Source organism: Gekko japonicus, unplaced genomic scaffold, assembly GCF_001447785.1.
Source record: "Gekko japonicus isolate JY-2015 unplaced genomic scaffold, Gekko_japonicus_V1.1 scaffold2268, whole genome shotgun sequence".
NCBI lineage: Eukaryota > Metazoa > Chordata > Lepidosauria > Squamata > Gekkonidae > Gekko > Gekko japonicus.
Genome location: NW_015174338.1, coordinates 34,463 through 48,750, shown reverse-complemented (window position 1 = coordinate 48,750; position 14,288 = coordinate 34,463). Strand labels below are relative to the sequence as shown.

Here is a 14,288-nt window from a genome sequence, read left to right as displayed (position 1 = left end):
TGCAGTCCTCTTTACATACCCTATCCATTTCTTCTGTTTTGATCACTGCAATTTCCTACTCACTGGCAATGTTCCTCTAAGTTGTGGAGTCTTGTGAGCAAAAATTCTACTTTGTGAGCTACTGGCATTAAAGTTGTGAGCGAGCGATTTGCCTTCTGCATAAATTAGTTTGTTCTGGAGCCATCCTTCCTGAGCTAAGACAAACTAACTCAGCTTAGAGGGAACACTGCTCACTGGGTCTGTGAAAATATCCTTTTGGAACGGCAAGCCACAGCATACTTTCAGCCCAATCCTCCCTGAGTGGATGGAGTAGTATGAGCATTACAGCCAACATATCAGCTGGGAAACTGCTGATCTTGGGGGGGGGGGGAGTTGGCAACCTGGAACAGTCAGGTTTCTGCTTTGGGGGATGCAGCTGCTCTCTCAAGGAGATCAATCTAATGAGCAAAGTGAGGGGCAGGATGAAACTTGCAAAGGGGCCTTTCCGCAAACTCTCTTCATTCAAGGTCATTAATGATGGCAATGCAGGGGGCCAATTAGGGCAGAAAACAAACTTGACACCTGCATACCCCCCCCCCATCCTAAAGAGAGCCCACTCGGAACTGTTGATGCTGCCTCTCAACAGCACACACAATTGCTAAGTATTCATTTTATTCATTTACTTTACTTCTACCCGGACTTTCTCCCCAATGAAGACCCAAAGCGGCTTCCATCAGTCTTCTCTGTTTTATCTTCACAACAGCCCTGTGAGGTAGGTTAGGCTGAGACGGTGTGAGTGGCCCGACATGGCTCCTCAAGCTTCCGTGGCATAGTAGGGATTCATAGCTGGGCTTCCCAGATTCTAGTCCGACACTTTAACCCCACGCTAGTTCTCTATCATAGCTCTGCATTGCACACAGAAGTCTGATTTTGATGGATTGGGGGACTTGCTGTGCAACCCTAAATATGTTTATTCAGAAGTAAGCCCCAATGAGATCAACAGAACTTACTCCCTAGGAGATCTGTTCAGGATCGCAACCTCAGTGGCATTAGGGAGGGGGTATCCTTGGTTTTATGGTACATGTATTTTTTTAAAATATATTAACAAAATACATCTATACAAAAATTCATAAATCTACCAAGACACTAATAACCACAGAAGGTCGCCCTAATGCACACAACTGAGACAGACTGTTTTGGGATTTATCACGTAAGCAGCTTTCAGTCTGGTTCCTAGATCAAAGCAGCACAGAAATGTTCCAAATGAATGAATATTTGCTCCTGAAAATTAACTTTCACCGGAAGATGCTGAATTCCAGTGGGCAGAGAGAGGGAGAGAATTTCTCTCCCCCAACGCTCTCTACAACATTCGAGCAGCCATCAGTCAACATTGGCCTGGAGACCAAGAATGTTTATCTTATACATATAAGGAGACAGTTTGATACTGTAACATGAATTTGGATCTATTGTCTTTTTGTTCCTTTGATGTCAAGATCAAGTATCTGTTGAAAACAAACAGGAGTGTTGAGGGCTTATTACACGGCAGGGCTTTTTTTGTAGAAAAAGAGCAGGAATTCATTAGCATAATAGGCCACACCCATTAGCATATTAGGCCACACCCCCATGCCTGCCCTTGGCTTGTCTGGGCGCCCCGCGGCTGCGGGGAACCTGGACAAGCCAGCCCTTGGACAAGCTGGGGAAGGCACGGGGAGGCATTTAAATGCCTCTCCGATCCTTCCAGGGTCCCCCCTGGCTCGCCCGCCTCAGAGTTGCCGGGAGGGGTCGCTCTCCAGGCCTTCCCTCTGTAGCCACGCATGCGCAGAGGTTTTGGCTGTCGGCGTGGGCGTGGCCAACTCAGAAGCCAGCCGGAACTCCGTTCCTGTGCGTTCCTGCCCAAAAAATTGCCCTGCATGGAAGTGACTCAAGTCTCTCAGAAACCATGCAGGCAGGCCTGCTACCCCTCTTCCAAGGCGCTGCACATTTGGTGTTGAATCCCACAGGATCCATTCCACTACTGCCCTGAGCTCCTTGCAGAAAGGGTGGGATAAAATTATGACAAACCTGCACTGGAAAAGTATGTGCAATCGGCAAACAAGACAACTCTGCTGGTGGTGCCGCCTTAAAACCCGTGACACGTAGGAACTCAAAAATCATAAAGCACAAGCAGAGTCCCACTGTATCAGCCCAGTGGTCCATCTAGTCCAGCATCCTGTCTCACACACTGGCCAACCTTCTGTTCTGGAGGGTCAACAACACAGCATAGATGCCAAGGTCCTCCTCTGATGCTGCCTCCTAACACTGGGATTCAGAAGTTTACTACTTCTAAACATGGAGGTTTCCTTTAGTCACCGTGGCTAGTAACCACTGATCCTCCATGATGAATATCTTAAATTGTTTTTAATTATTCTGTAAATTCTATTTATGTGTTTTAGAATCCTACCGTGATCCACCCTGATCCTGCTTGCGGGGAGGGAGGAATATAAATTGGATGAAATAAATGAATGAATCTGCCTAAATGACCTCTTAAAGCCATCTATGCTTGTGGCTATGACTATGTCCACTAGCAGTGAATTGCACAATTTAATTAATCGTTGAGTGATGTACTATTTCCTTTTGTCCATCCTGAACCTGTTGCGTATCAATTAAATTGCGTGCCCCTAGGTCCTACTATTATAGGAGAAGGGGAAAAGCTTTCTCTATCCTAGGACTGCCCGATTTCCGCCGCCGCGGAATCGGGCCCCGGGGGGAACTCCGCCCCCCGAAGCGCAGCGTGGCTGCGTCACCAGAGCTGACGCAACCACGTCAATCACGTTGGGGGCGTGGCCCCGATCGTCAGAGGGAAAACTCTATGGTTTTCCCTCCAATGATCAGGGCCATGCCTTCAACGTGATCGACATCGAGCGTCACTTCTGGTGACGTTCTGGCGGCGCGTGCACGCACATCGAAAAACGGCTCCAGGAGCCCAGTGAGGCTCCCCCGCCGGTAAGAAAATTTGACTTGGCAACCCTACTCTATCCACATTTTTCACCCCATGTATAATTTTATAAGCCTCTATCACGTCCCCTTTTCCCTCAACTGAGAAGCCAGACTCTTCAGCCTGTCCTCGTTGGAAAGATACTCCCATGCCTCTTTTCCATTTCTCCCAGCTTGCAATATGTTTTGTGGGATACACTGACTAGAACTGCACAATATCCCAAATGGGGCCCCACCATAGCTCTATACAAGGGCATAACAATAGTCACCATTTTATTTACAATTCCTTTCCTAATAATTCCCAGCACAGAGTTTGCCTTTTTCACTTTTGCCACACACCAAACTGGCATTTTCATTGCACTATCCACTATAACCCCAAGATCTCTTTCCCTCTCAGCCTTGGGACGTTCAGACCTTATCAGCATATGCTTAAAGTTAGGATTTTTTTTGTTCCAATGTACATCCTCTTACCCTTACCTACACTGAACTTCATTTGCCACCCCGTTGCCCTCTCACCCAATCTTGAGAGATCCCCCTAGAGCTCTTGAAAATCCAGCTGGCTTTCCATGACCCTGGATAATTTGGTATTGTCTGCAAACCTGGCCACTACACTACTCACCCCCAGTTCCAAATCATTTATAAACAAATTAAATAGGACCAGTCCCAATACTGATCCATAGCACGGATGTGCACATGGAACAGAAGAAAAGTACAGATGTGGAAATGTCACAACTACCTTCAATACCTCAAATGGAAGAGGCCAACTCTAAAATTAAATGGATGACCAAAGACCATCTCCTGACATAATTAGCCTTCAAAAATGGCAGAACTTCAAGAAGTGCAACGGTTCAAGAAAACATCACATACTGCCACAGCCGGAGAGTTTGTCTTGTGAATATGGCTCTGGTGGTGAAAAGTGCCATCAAGTCACAGCTGATTTATGGAGACCCTGGGGGATCTTCAAGGGAGGAGACGTTCAATGGCGGTTTGCCATTGCCTGCCTCCGTGTCACAACCCAGGTGTTCCTTGGAGGTCTCCCATCCAAATAGTTGCACAGGACCGACCCTGCTTAGCTTCTGAGATCTGACAAGATCTGGTTAGCCTGGTTCCAGTCATGACTGCGCGCCTGACGACCCACTCTCGGGTGACCTCCCGGAGTCGGATCGCCCACACGCCGAACCAGGGGGTGCATTTGAGAGACTGGGGGATGCCTCTTGCCGGCACAAAAGCCAGGAATTGAGGCTCCCCCTCCATAGTCTCTCCCTGCCCCAAACGGCTCCAGCTGCATTGTGCCCTGTAATGGGGAATAGCAAAGCCGCCGGGAAAGCGGAGTGGTGGAGCGGATGAATCGAGTCGGAGAAAAGAAGCAAGCGACAAACTGTAAGCCGGCATTCGAGATTTTAAGCAGTGGCATTTAAAAGAAAGCGAAAAAACGCATGAACGGTTTACCTTGCTGGGAGGGAGAAATAAGCGGAAAGGAGGGAAGCTTCCTTGAATGCTATGGCACGAAACTTTTAAGTGTAAACAAAACTGAATCATGGCGGGGACTAAGAAAGTACAAGAAAAGCTGGTGAAGAAGACGGGAGGGACTTCCGGCCAAAGCCCTTCCCCTGCTGGATCTGCTGTCAATCAGCAAGAAGGTGCTCTTGCGCGCTATCTGCTGGAAGAACTGCAAAAGATTAACCAGAAACTTGACTCTATGGAATGTGCCTATACTTTACAGCAGAAAAAAATGACAGAGACAGCCGAAAAGGTAGATGACATCGCAAAGAAATGTCTGGCATCAGCCGAAGAAGTACAAAAAGTTAAGAAGAAGGTCATTAAAGTTGAGAACTATCAGGAAAAACAAGACAAGAAATTATTAATGCTTCAAATGGAAAAAGCAAACTTAACTCTTCGATTCCAGGGATTGAAGGAAGAAATTGGAGAGGATCTAAGAGACATACTAGCGACAGCTTTGGCTCCACTAACTGGCAACGAAGCGGAAAAAATAAAAGAAGAAATGGATGTGACCTACAGGGCCTATTCCAATTATACAAGAAAAAATAAGTTGCCAGCAGAAGTGGTTGTAAAATTTACAAAGCAACGTCTCAGAGATCAGATATTAAAGGTGACATCAGCTACACCCCTGAAAATCGGAGATCAGTTGATAAGAACTCTAAAAGATGTTCCATTTGAAATAAGAATGAAAAGAAAAGAATATAAAGGACTGACCAGATTTCTACAAAACCATCAAACAAACTACAAATGGCTGGTACCCGAAGGACTGACTTTCAAGTTTAAGGAAAAGAGAGAAAAGATTGACTCTATCTTTAAGGCTCAAGAATTTTTAGAAAGGCACGCCAGTAAAGAAGAAGAGGCAGAACTGGCCAAGTGGATGACAGAACTGAATGTAGAAGACAGCAGCTCGGAGGGAGAGCTGAAGGACGAGGAACCCAAAGGAGCGACTGCCCTGAAGTATAATCTGAGAGACAAGAGAAGCAAAGACCCCAGACTCTAGAAACTTTTCTATTTTTTGGATTACACTTTGAAAAAGAGACTAACTCCCAGAAGGACACTACTAACATACTAATTGCCTGGTTAACAGAGATGGAGAAGAAAAGAACGCCGGTCTACAGAAGCAGTGATTGACTCTAATTCTTAACATGAAAAGATTAATATACTAATATATTAACACCACTCACCCTTTTCTTTATCCATCTATATACCCTCCCCCTTTCTTGACCTTAAGCGAAATATCTCTCCTCTTTAGGAGAGGGAATAAAGCTATTAAAAAAAAAAAGATCTGGTTAGCCTGGACTACAGAACTGTAATCCCTTTCTAATCCCAGAACAGACGTCCCTACCAATGTTCCCTCTAAGCTTTGGAATCTTATGAGCAAAAATTCTACTTTGTGAGCTACTGGCATTAAAGTTGTGAGCGAGCGATTTGGCTTCTGCAGAAATTAGTTTGCTCTGGAGCCCCATCCTTCCTGAGCGAAGACAAAAATGAGTGAGCCAGAGGCTAAGAAACTGTGAGTTAGCTCACACTAACTCAGCTTAGAGGGAACACTGGTCCTTACTCTCACTTTGAAAGTTCCCAACTCTCCTCCTCCGGCTGTGAGCAATTCCAGCAGGAAGTCATCCCCTGGATTTGGGAAACCTTGAACACTGACTGCTCAGAGGCCGATTAGATTCTTAATGGGCGCTGCACTGTAGCACAGCAGAGTGGCGAAGGGATTGAGTTTAAAATCTGAAGTGCCACATCAAGTGCCCTCTGCCACTGACTTACAATGGGAAAGACAAGAAGAAGAGGGGGAGCTGGATTTATACCCCACCCTTCCAGGCCCCTAGCCAGGATTTTGCGGCTTGTGGGGCAAAAAAGTTTCTGTTGGGGCCACCATTATTTGCGATAATGAAGGGGGCGGCGCGCACCTCTCCCTCCCTTCCTGCAAGATTTAAATGGACCTCCAGCTGATCGGTGAGCCATGGGCTCCCCGCCAATCAGCTGAAGGGCCCTTTAAATCTTGCAGGAAGGGAGCGAGAGGGGTGCGCGCCACTCTGCTTCTCCTCAAGAGCATTTAAAGGATCCATTTAAATGCTTTTGGGAAGAAGGGGGGGCCTTAAGAATTGGGAGGTGCTTTAAGGAAGGGGGCTGGTCCCCAACAGCCCCACTGTAGCTACAGGCCAGCGCCCTTCACTCAAAGTCTCAGAGCCGCTTACAAACTCCTTCCCCTTCCCCTCCCCACAACAGACACTCTGTGAGGTATGTGGGGCTGAGAGAGCTCTGAGAGAACCGCTTGTGGGGGGGAAAGCTCTGCGAGAACTGTGACTGAACCCTTGTGGAGGAGTGGGGAATCAAACCCGGTTCTCCCAGATTAGAATCTGCCACTCTTAACCGCTACGCCAAACTGGCTCTATTATACATCTCTATCAGTCAACCGAACACAGCTTCAATTCCGATTGTGGCCTTGCAGGAAGGAGGTTTGAGCCTTCATGGTTTCATTAATTAAAACTACCAGCTGCTCGCTTATGCCCTGTCTGGCCTTCCCACTTGGCCCCTGTCCAAACCGAGAGGCCAGAAAACAGCCACTGAGCTTTACAAGACTCTCGGACGAACGGAACACGGATCTCACCAAGTCCCATCTATTTTGAGCTGCAGGCGAGCAAGTCTCTTTCAGCTTCATCTCCCCGCGACAACACAGGGGAGTGACTTTAGGACTGGTCTGCTGTACAGAGCTGCTGTAAGGATACGCCAGGAGTGCTCTAAGACTGCAATCCTAAGGGCACATAGGATTGGCCTGCAAACATCCATTCGAAGTATTATTGGTACCGGACATTCCGTAACCTTCTACGCCTGCCTTAAAATGGCTTCAAAAACCACTGGACGACACGAACTTGCAAAGGAAATAGTGCAGGTTTAATGTTGCTAACGATAGCCTTAGACCCAGTAGAGTCTAGATATCCAGGTCCAGATCCCTAACAGTACTATCCAACAGAACAAAGTTTGAGTCCAGTGGCACCTTTAAGACCAACAAAGTTTAATTTCGGGTATAAGCTTTCATGTGCGTGCATACTTCATCAGGCACTATCCAAATCAGAGTTGAATCCTAGTAAATCTGTAGCAGTCAATGGGATTAGAATGATGTAACTCTGTGTAACGTCCCATGGTAAATCCCTTTGAATTTATGGTAATAATGCAATGTATGGCCCCGGTCACATGGCAAAGTTGCTGCGGGAGAGGCACGGGAGTCCCGCGGATTTTCCAGGCGCGATCACACCCCAACATCTGGGAAACGCAGTGCTCCCGTGGCGAACCCGTGCCTCCCCGCCGAAGATGCGGATTAAAAAACTAGTACTTACGAGGTACTAGTTTTCGGAAACCGCGGGCCAAGGGCGGGCGTCTGATCGCGTTTCCGGTGGACTTACGTGGCATCCGGTGCCCGTCTCCGCAGGTTGTGCTACAGCACCCAACAGCGCATGTGCACAAAGAGCGATTGCTAGTGCGATCTGTGCTGCGCTGCAGAATACCCGTCTGGTCGGTATCTCCCTCCTAACCACGGGACCTTGACCGGGACGTGTGCTCAGGCGGCCACACATTAGTTTCCTCTGGGGCAATTAGCCACGCCTCCCTCCCCGCGATATCCGGCCCGTGTGACCGGGGCCTGTGTATGTTTGTGCCGTCAAGTTGCAAATGACTTATGGCAACCCCAGCAAGGGGCTCTGAAGGGCTTTGAGAAGCAGAGGTGATCTGCCATTGCCTCCCTCTGCAGTGTCTTCCCTGGTGGTCTCCCATCAAATCCTGCTTAGCTTCTGAGATCTGATGAGGTTGGGCTATACTATACCATTCCACATCCCAATAAACTAGAAAGCAGTTGGGAAATCTGCCTTCTGCCAGGAAAGACTGCAAGGGATGCCATTCTAACATGCATTTCTTTTCACTGTTCACAGGTAACTAGAGAGCTGGGGAATTGCATTTGCATGTGCTTTATTTTCCCATATAAAATGTTCCCTTTCAAAAGATTCATCGTTCCATAAAATTAATAACACTGAACAGATGCCATTGCCAATTCAGTATGAGGCAGGCTTGGCAGTTTCAAAGTTGTAATTAAAGTTTTTCAAGTGATTACGCCTAGGAATTGTGTGAGAGTTCATGTCTGTGTTATCAGTCAGTAAATGGGAAGGAAATGAAGTGGTGTCTTTAAATATTTAGAAGTATCACCCGCAATTAAAAAAAAACAATTTCCAAGATTCTCCCTATCTGCTTTAGAACACTTTCCTGGGAGTAAGCGGCATTAAATAAAATGGGGCTTACTTCTGAGTATGCTTGCTTAGGGTTGCACCCAATAAAACTCAAACCATACTTGACTTTTCCCCCTAACTGGACGTTTCAGTTCAAATATTTGTTACTATTGGACATAATATTAGTATAGTACTTCTGAAATTTTACGTCCTCAATTTAGGGCATTGGGAAATTGTCCGATTCAAAGTTTATCAGGAAAACCCACATTGCTGCAGATAACAGTGGATACTCACACACAAAAAACCAATTTCTTTGCATTGGAATTCCTTCCCCACCTAAAAGGCAAGTGAGCTGAACAAGTGACCTAACCCTAGCGAGGAGACATCTTTTTAGTAGGTGAGGAAGGCAAAATAGTACAAGAAACCAATCTACCTTCCTACCTTTGCTATTGGGGTGTGTGTTTGTGTTTCAAAGTAGACCTCTCAGCTGTTCTCTGATTTACTGAACCTCTCCTAGTAAGAGGAGAAGGGTGATAAAGTAAGCCAGGGCAAGAGGATTTCCTCAGCAGATTTTGAACTCTGAACTTTCCCATCCTGTAGGTTTATCATCCATTGTATTTATACACAATGCAAATAATAACTTTTTAAAAATGCAACACAGCTATGCTGAAACCATCCTGGATCAGGGTCTTAATTGCAGCTGCACTTTTTATGTTTACCATTATCATCTGGCATTAACTGCAATTCCTAGAGATAGTGTTAATACTAAAAGCCACTTTGGTGTAGTGGTTAAGTGCGCAGACTCTAATCTGGGAGAACCAGGTTTGATTCCCCACTCCTCCACTTGCACCTGGCTGGATGACCTTGGGCAAGCCGTAGTTCTGACAAGAGCTGTTCTTGAAAAAGAGCAGTTTCTGTCAAAGCTTTCTCAGCCCCACCTACCTCACAGGGTGTCTGTTGTGGGGAGGGGAAGGGAAAGGAGTTTGTAAGCCGCTCTGAGACACCTTCGGGTAGTGAAGGGCGGGGTATAAATCCAATCTCTTTTAAAAAAAAAAGTACACAAAAGGGTAACAAAGATTATCTTGGGGTAAGAGTGCCCACCCTAGGAGGGATAGTATCCTGAGCTTTTCCGTTTAGAAAAAAGGTGATGGAGGAAGAGACAGGAGAGAAGCCAACAAAATTACACATGTTGTTTATAAAGCAGATAGGGAGAATCTTTGCTTCCTCTCCTGTATCACTGGAATTTGGAGATAGATTCAGATGAGTAGCCGTGTTGGTTGGAAGCAGAACAAAGTTTGAGTCCAGTGGCACCTTTAAGACCAGCAAAGTTTTTTTCTGGGTATAAGCTTTCCTGTGCACGCATACTTCCTCAGGTACATTGAAATGGAAGTTATCAGTTCATTCATATACCTATACGTATATGAACGGACTGATAACTTCAGTTTCAATGTATCTGAGGAAGTGTGGTGCACACAAAAGCTCATACCTTGACTAAAACTTTGTTGGACTTAAAGGTGCCAATTTGTTCTATTAGAACTTGGGAGTCACCCTATGAAATTAATTGGCAGCAGACTCAAGACAGACAGGAAGGAGTACACTTCCTCATGTCTGGCCACTGTTAGAAAGGATGCCAGACTAGATGGACCATTAGTCCGACCCATCACACCTCCTCTTCTTTCTCACTTTCAAAGCCATATTTTCTGCAGGGCATTTGGCTTGGCCTCAGAAGCTTAGTTCCCTTTGTAAACAAGTTTTAAGCCCAGACTAGCCCGATCTCATCAGAGCTTGGAAGCTAAGCGAGACCAGTACATGGATAGAAGACCAGAACTACTATGCAGTGGAAGACCGGGCCTGCTTTGCAGAGGAAGGCAATGTCAAACGACCTCTGCTCATCGCTTGCCTTGAAAAACCCACGAGGTGGGACTCATGAGGTAGTTCTGATTCGATGGCACACTTTAAGCAGCCTGAATAGCCCAGCTTAGCCGGAGCTCATCAGAACTTGGAAGCCAAGCAGGACTGGCCCGGGGTTAGTACTTGGATGGGAGACCACCAAGGAAGATGGGGGTTGCTATGCAGAGGCAGGCAATGGCAAAACCACTTCACCTTATATCTTGCCTTGGAAACCCAATGAGGTGGAACTTGATGAGGTTGCCATGTGCCAGTTGTGACTTGACGGCACACTTTACCTTAGCTTGCACTGGCCCACATGCATTCTCCCAAACTGTCTGTCTCTAGTCCTCCCTCTGTTGTACACCATTGACTCTGTTAGATTGTTGTAAGTGGGGGAGGGTGGTCAAGAAATCTAATCTGATAAACAGATTGCAAGCTCTTTGGGAGCACAGACCTGTGTTCTCTGGCTCCTGTCTCTTTGCAATGAGCCACATATGTGACCTTGAATGCAGTCACACGGAGCATTAGCCACACTACTTAGATGGATGATAGGCGGGTTTTCTGGGTGCGATCACACCGCAACATCTGGGAAGCGTAGAGCTCCCATGGCGAACCCGAGGCTTCCCACTGAAGATGCAGAGTTAAAAACTAATACCTCCGAGGTACTAGTTTCCAGAAACCGTGGGGCAAGGGCTGGCGTCTGATCGCATTTCCGGTGGTAGTCTGTGGCATCCGGCGCCCACCCATGTCCCGTCGCAAACAGGTTTTTTTCCCCCCAAGTCTCCACAGGATGTGCATAAGCACCCAACGGCGCATGCGCACAAAGAGGAAAGCGAAAGTTCCGTTGCTCCGCAGAATTGCGCATGCCGTTGGTGAGATTGCACCGCGCCGCTTCTTTGCCGCGCTGCAGGATCATCGTGTGATCGCCACCTCACCCCTACCCACGGGACCTCGACGAGACCTGTGATCGGATGGCCGCGTGTTATTTTGCTCCAGGCCAAACTGCCACGCTCCCCCCCCCGCATTTTACAGCCCGTGTGACCAGGACCAGTGCTTTCCGAATAAGTAAAACCAGGGACCACGACTGTGGGCCTGGCCCTGCCCAAGTTAAGCATTTTTCCGACTCGTTTATTTCAACCACAAAATTATTTGACTTCAAGTTTAACCCACGGCTAGGGAATAAGTTACTGAACAATCTCTGGTTCAACTCTCACCTCTGACATGAGTTGACCTTAGAGACATTGTTCTCAACACCCCCCAATAAAAAGATGAGGATAATAGTACTTTACAAGGTAGTTGTCAGAATTGCAGCACTGGCAACAGAAAGTCTGTATTTAAATCTCTCCCCTGGAAACAAATCAAAGATTAAAGCCAGAGATATTGTCACCCCTTTCCCAGTTATTCTGAGTGTGGTGGAAATTGCATTACATTTCACCTGACCATAAAAATTACACCAATGCTATATTTAGCATTCATTTCCCGCGGGATATCTGCCTTTGTGTACACTCGTCACTGAATCTCAGCTTAAGCAGGGCTCTGGAGAGGTGGCGTATGAATTCCGTAAAGAAACCATTCCCCAGTTGTTTCAAGGTAAATGTGGTTTCATCATAACATGTGGTTCTTTTTTTAAAAAAAACACACAACACTCCAGTACTATTTAAAACAAAGATCTTTGCAATAATTGAAATGCTCCTAAGATGCAACGTTTCACAGCCCAGAATTGTCCTTTTCACCCAGGGCCGTGGAACTGAGTTATGTGGGTTACATTCACCCCTGCATTTGGAAGCCACCATGAACCATGGTTTGAAAATAAGAACATAAGAGACGGCAATGTTGGATCAGGCCAAAGGTCCATCCAGTCCAACACTCTGTATCACACAGTGGCCAGAAATACCAGCTCCATCAGGAGGTCCAGCAGTGGGGCCAGGACATTAGAAGCCCTCCCACTGATGACCCCCCCCCAAGCACCAAGAAGACAGAGCATCCCTTGCCCCAGAGTCCCTATCTATACCTTGTGGCTAATAGCCACTGATGGACCTCTGGAAAATGGAAAAGGCCGGGGAGAAATATTTTAATGAATCCATAAATTACCTAGCAGTTCACCTGGGGAGGGGAGGAGGGGGTCGGGGCACCAGGCAACCGTATGGGTCTGTGCCAGTTTCCTTTCCACGACTCACTTTGACCCTCTGAAATGTCGAATAACGAGAGGGGGGGGTTGTCATATTTCCCTAAAATTCATGATTTGGAAAAGGATTTCAATTGTTCATTAATGGCAAGGGGGGCACAATGAGGCGACAGAATGCACATGGTAAGATTTTCTTGGAGGAACCTGGGTGCTGCTGAAAGCTCCTTTCCAAAATATAGTTTTCGGTGGGTCGCCGTGTTGGTCTGCAGCAGCAGAACAAAGTTTGAGTCCAGTGGCACCTTTCAGGCCAACAAAGTTTAACTCCAGATATAAGCTTTCCTGTGTATGTTTGGCTGCCTGGGGGCCAGATGTGTACAGGGGCCATAGAAACGTCAATATTTGGAGACCGCAGGAATTCCCTCTTCGACAGAGAAAAGATGACACTAAATGTCCCCTCATGTACCTATATACCCCTGAAACCGCCGTATTTCTTGCAATAGACGACCTCTGCAATAAATGCTAATTGAAACTCCTCTAGGGTGAGCAGTGTTCCCTCTAAGCTGAGTTAGTGTGAGTTAGCTCACAGTTTTTAAGCCTCTGACTCACACGTTTTTGTCTTAGCTCAGGAAGGAGGGCTCCAGAGCAAACTAATTTATGCAGCAGCCAAATCGCTCGCTCACAACTTTAAAAGCCCGTAGCTCACAAAGTGGAATTTTTGCTCACAAGACTCCACAGCTTAGAGGGAACATTGGTGACCAGATGTCATCTTCTCAGAGGACATGCCCCACTTTTTTGGTGTCTGTCCTCTTTGGGACTCTTTTTTAAAAAAAATGATGAAAATGTCCTCTTTGGGGGCTGCAAGTTTAGGAATATTCCTAGTCAGAAGCCATTATCACCGCTTAAACCTCGTTGGGGGGCCATTTCAAAGGAGATCTGCCATAGCGATCACTCGCTCGAAGTCGTCAGTCGGGAAACAGGTCCCCCTTTTTAATTCTGCTTTTCAAAACATGGTCACCCTGGGATCCCTCGCGACCGGCTGGCGAGAGACCCGCACGCAGCTCCGGCGCCTGGAGGCGGCGCCCGGGATCGATAGAGCGCCGGGCTGGCCCAGCCGGAGAGGAGCGCGACTTACCCCAACAGAGACGGGTCTTCCCGAGCCGGCTCAACGCGCCCCTGCCCCGCAGCCGGCCGGCGAAGAGGTCCGCGCGGAAAGATCCCGGCGGGGCATTCCGTGGAGCCGGCCCATTGGGGGTCCGAGGGGGGGGTCTGCTGCAGTCGCCTAGGAGCGGCCCTTCGCCGGTTCTTTGTCTGCAGCGCGGCGGAGGCGAAACCCCCTTTTCTGTCGTTTTGCGCCCTCCGACTCCGACGCCGGCGCTGGAGTGGGCGGCTGCGGGGAGGGGAGACGGTCTGGGGAGGGGGCGCCGGAGGGGGCGCTGGCGATTGGCCGCCCGAAGGCGCCTGGGCCCCGCCCCGTCCTTTGGCGCTTGGGCGCTTCGGAGTAGCCAATGGCTGCAGCCGTGGAGTCTGCCTGCCCTGGGGAGCGCCGGGGCCCGAGCGAGGAAGGGGCGCGCCGGCCCACAATCCGGGGGCGATGTTCCCTC

The 14,288-nt window shown here is 47.8% G+C and overlaps 1 protein-coding gene across 1 annotated transcript in view; it reads right to left on the bottom strand.

The window, feature by feature from the left end:
* The window catches only part of LPAR4 (lysophosphatidic acid receptor 4), a 35,972-nt gene extending 21,924 nt beyond the window's left edge, over window positions 1-14,048 (bottom strand). Inside the window, exon 1 of the mRNA XM_015424279.1 lies at window positions 13,820-14,048. The gene's annotated coding sequence lies outside the window, so the exon portion shown is untranslated. The remainder of the gene's footprint in view (window positions 1-13,819) is intronic.
* Between the last annotated feature and the right edge of the window lie 240 nt (window positions 14,049-14,288).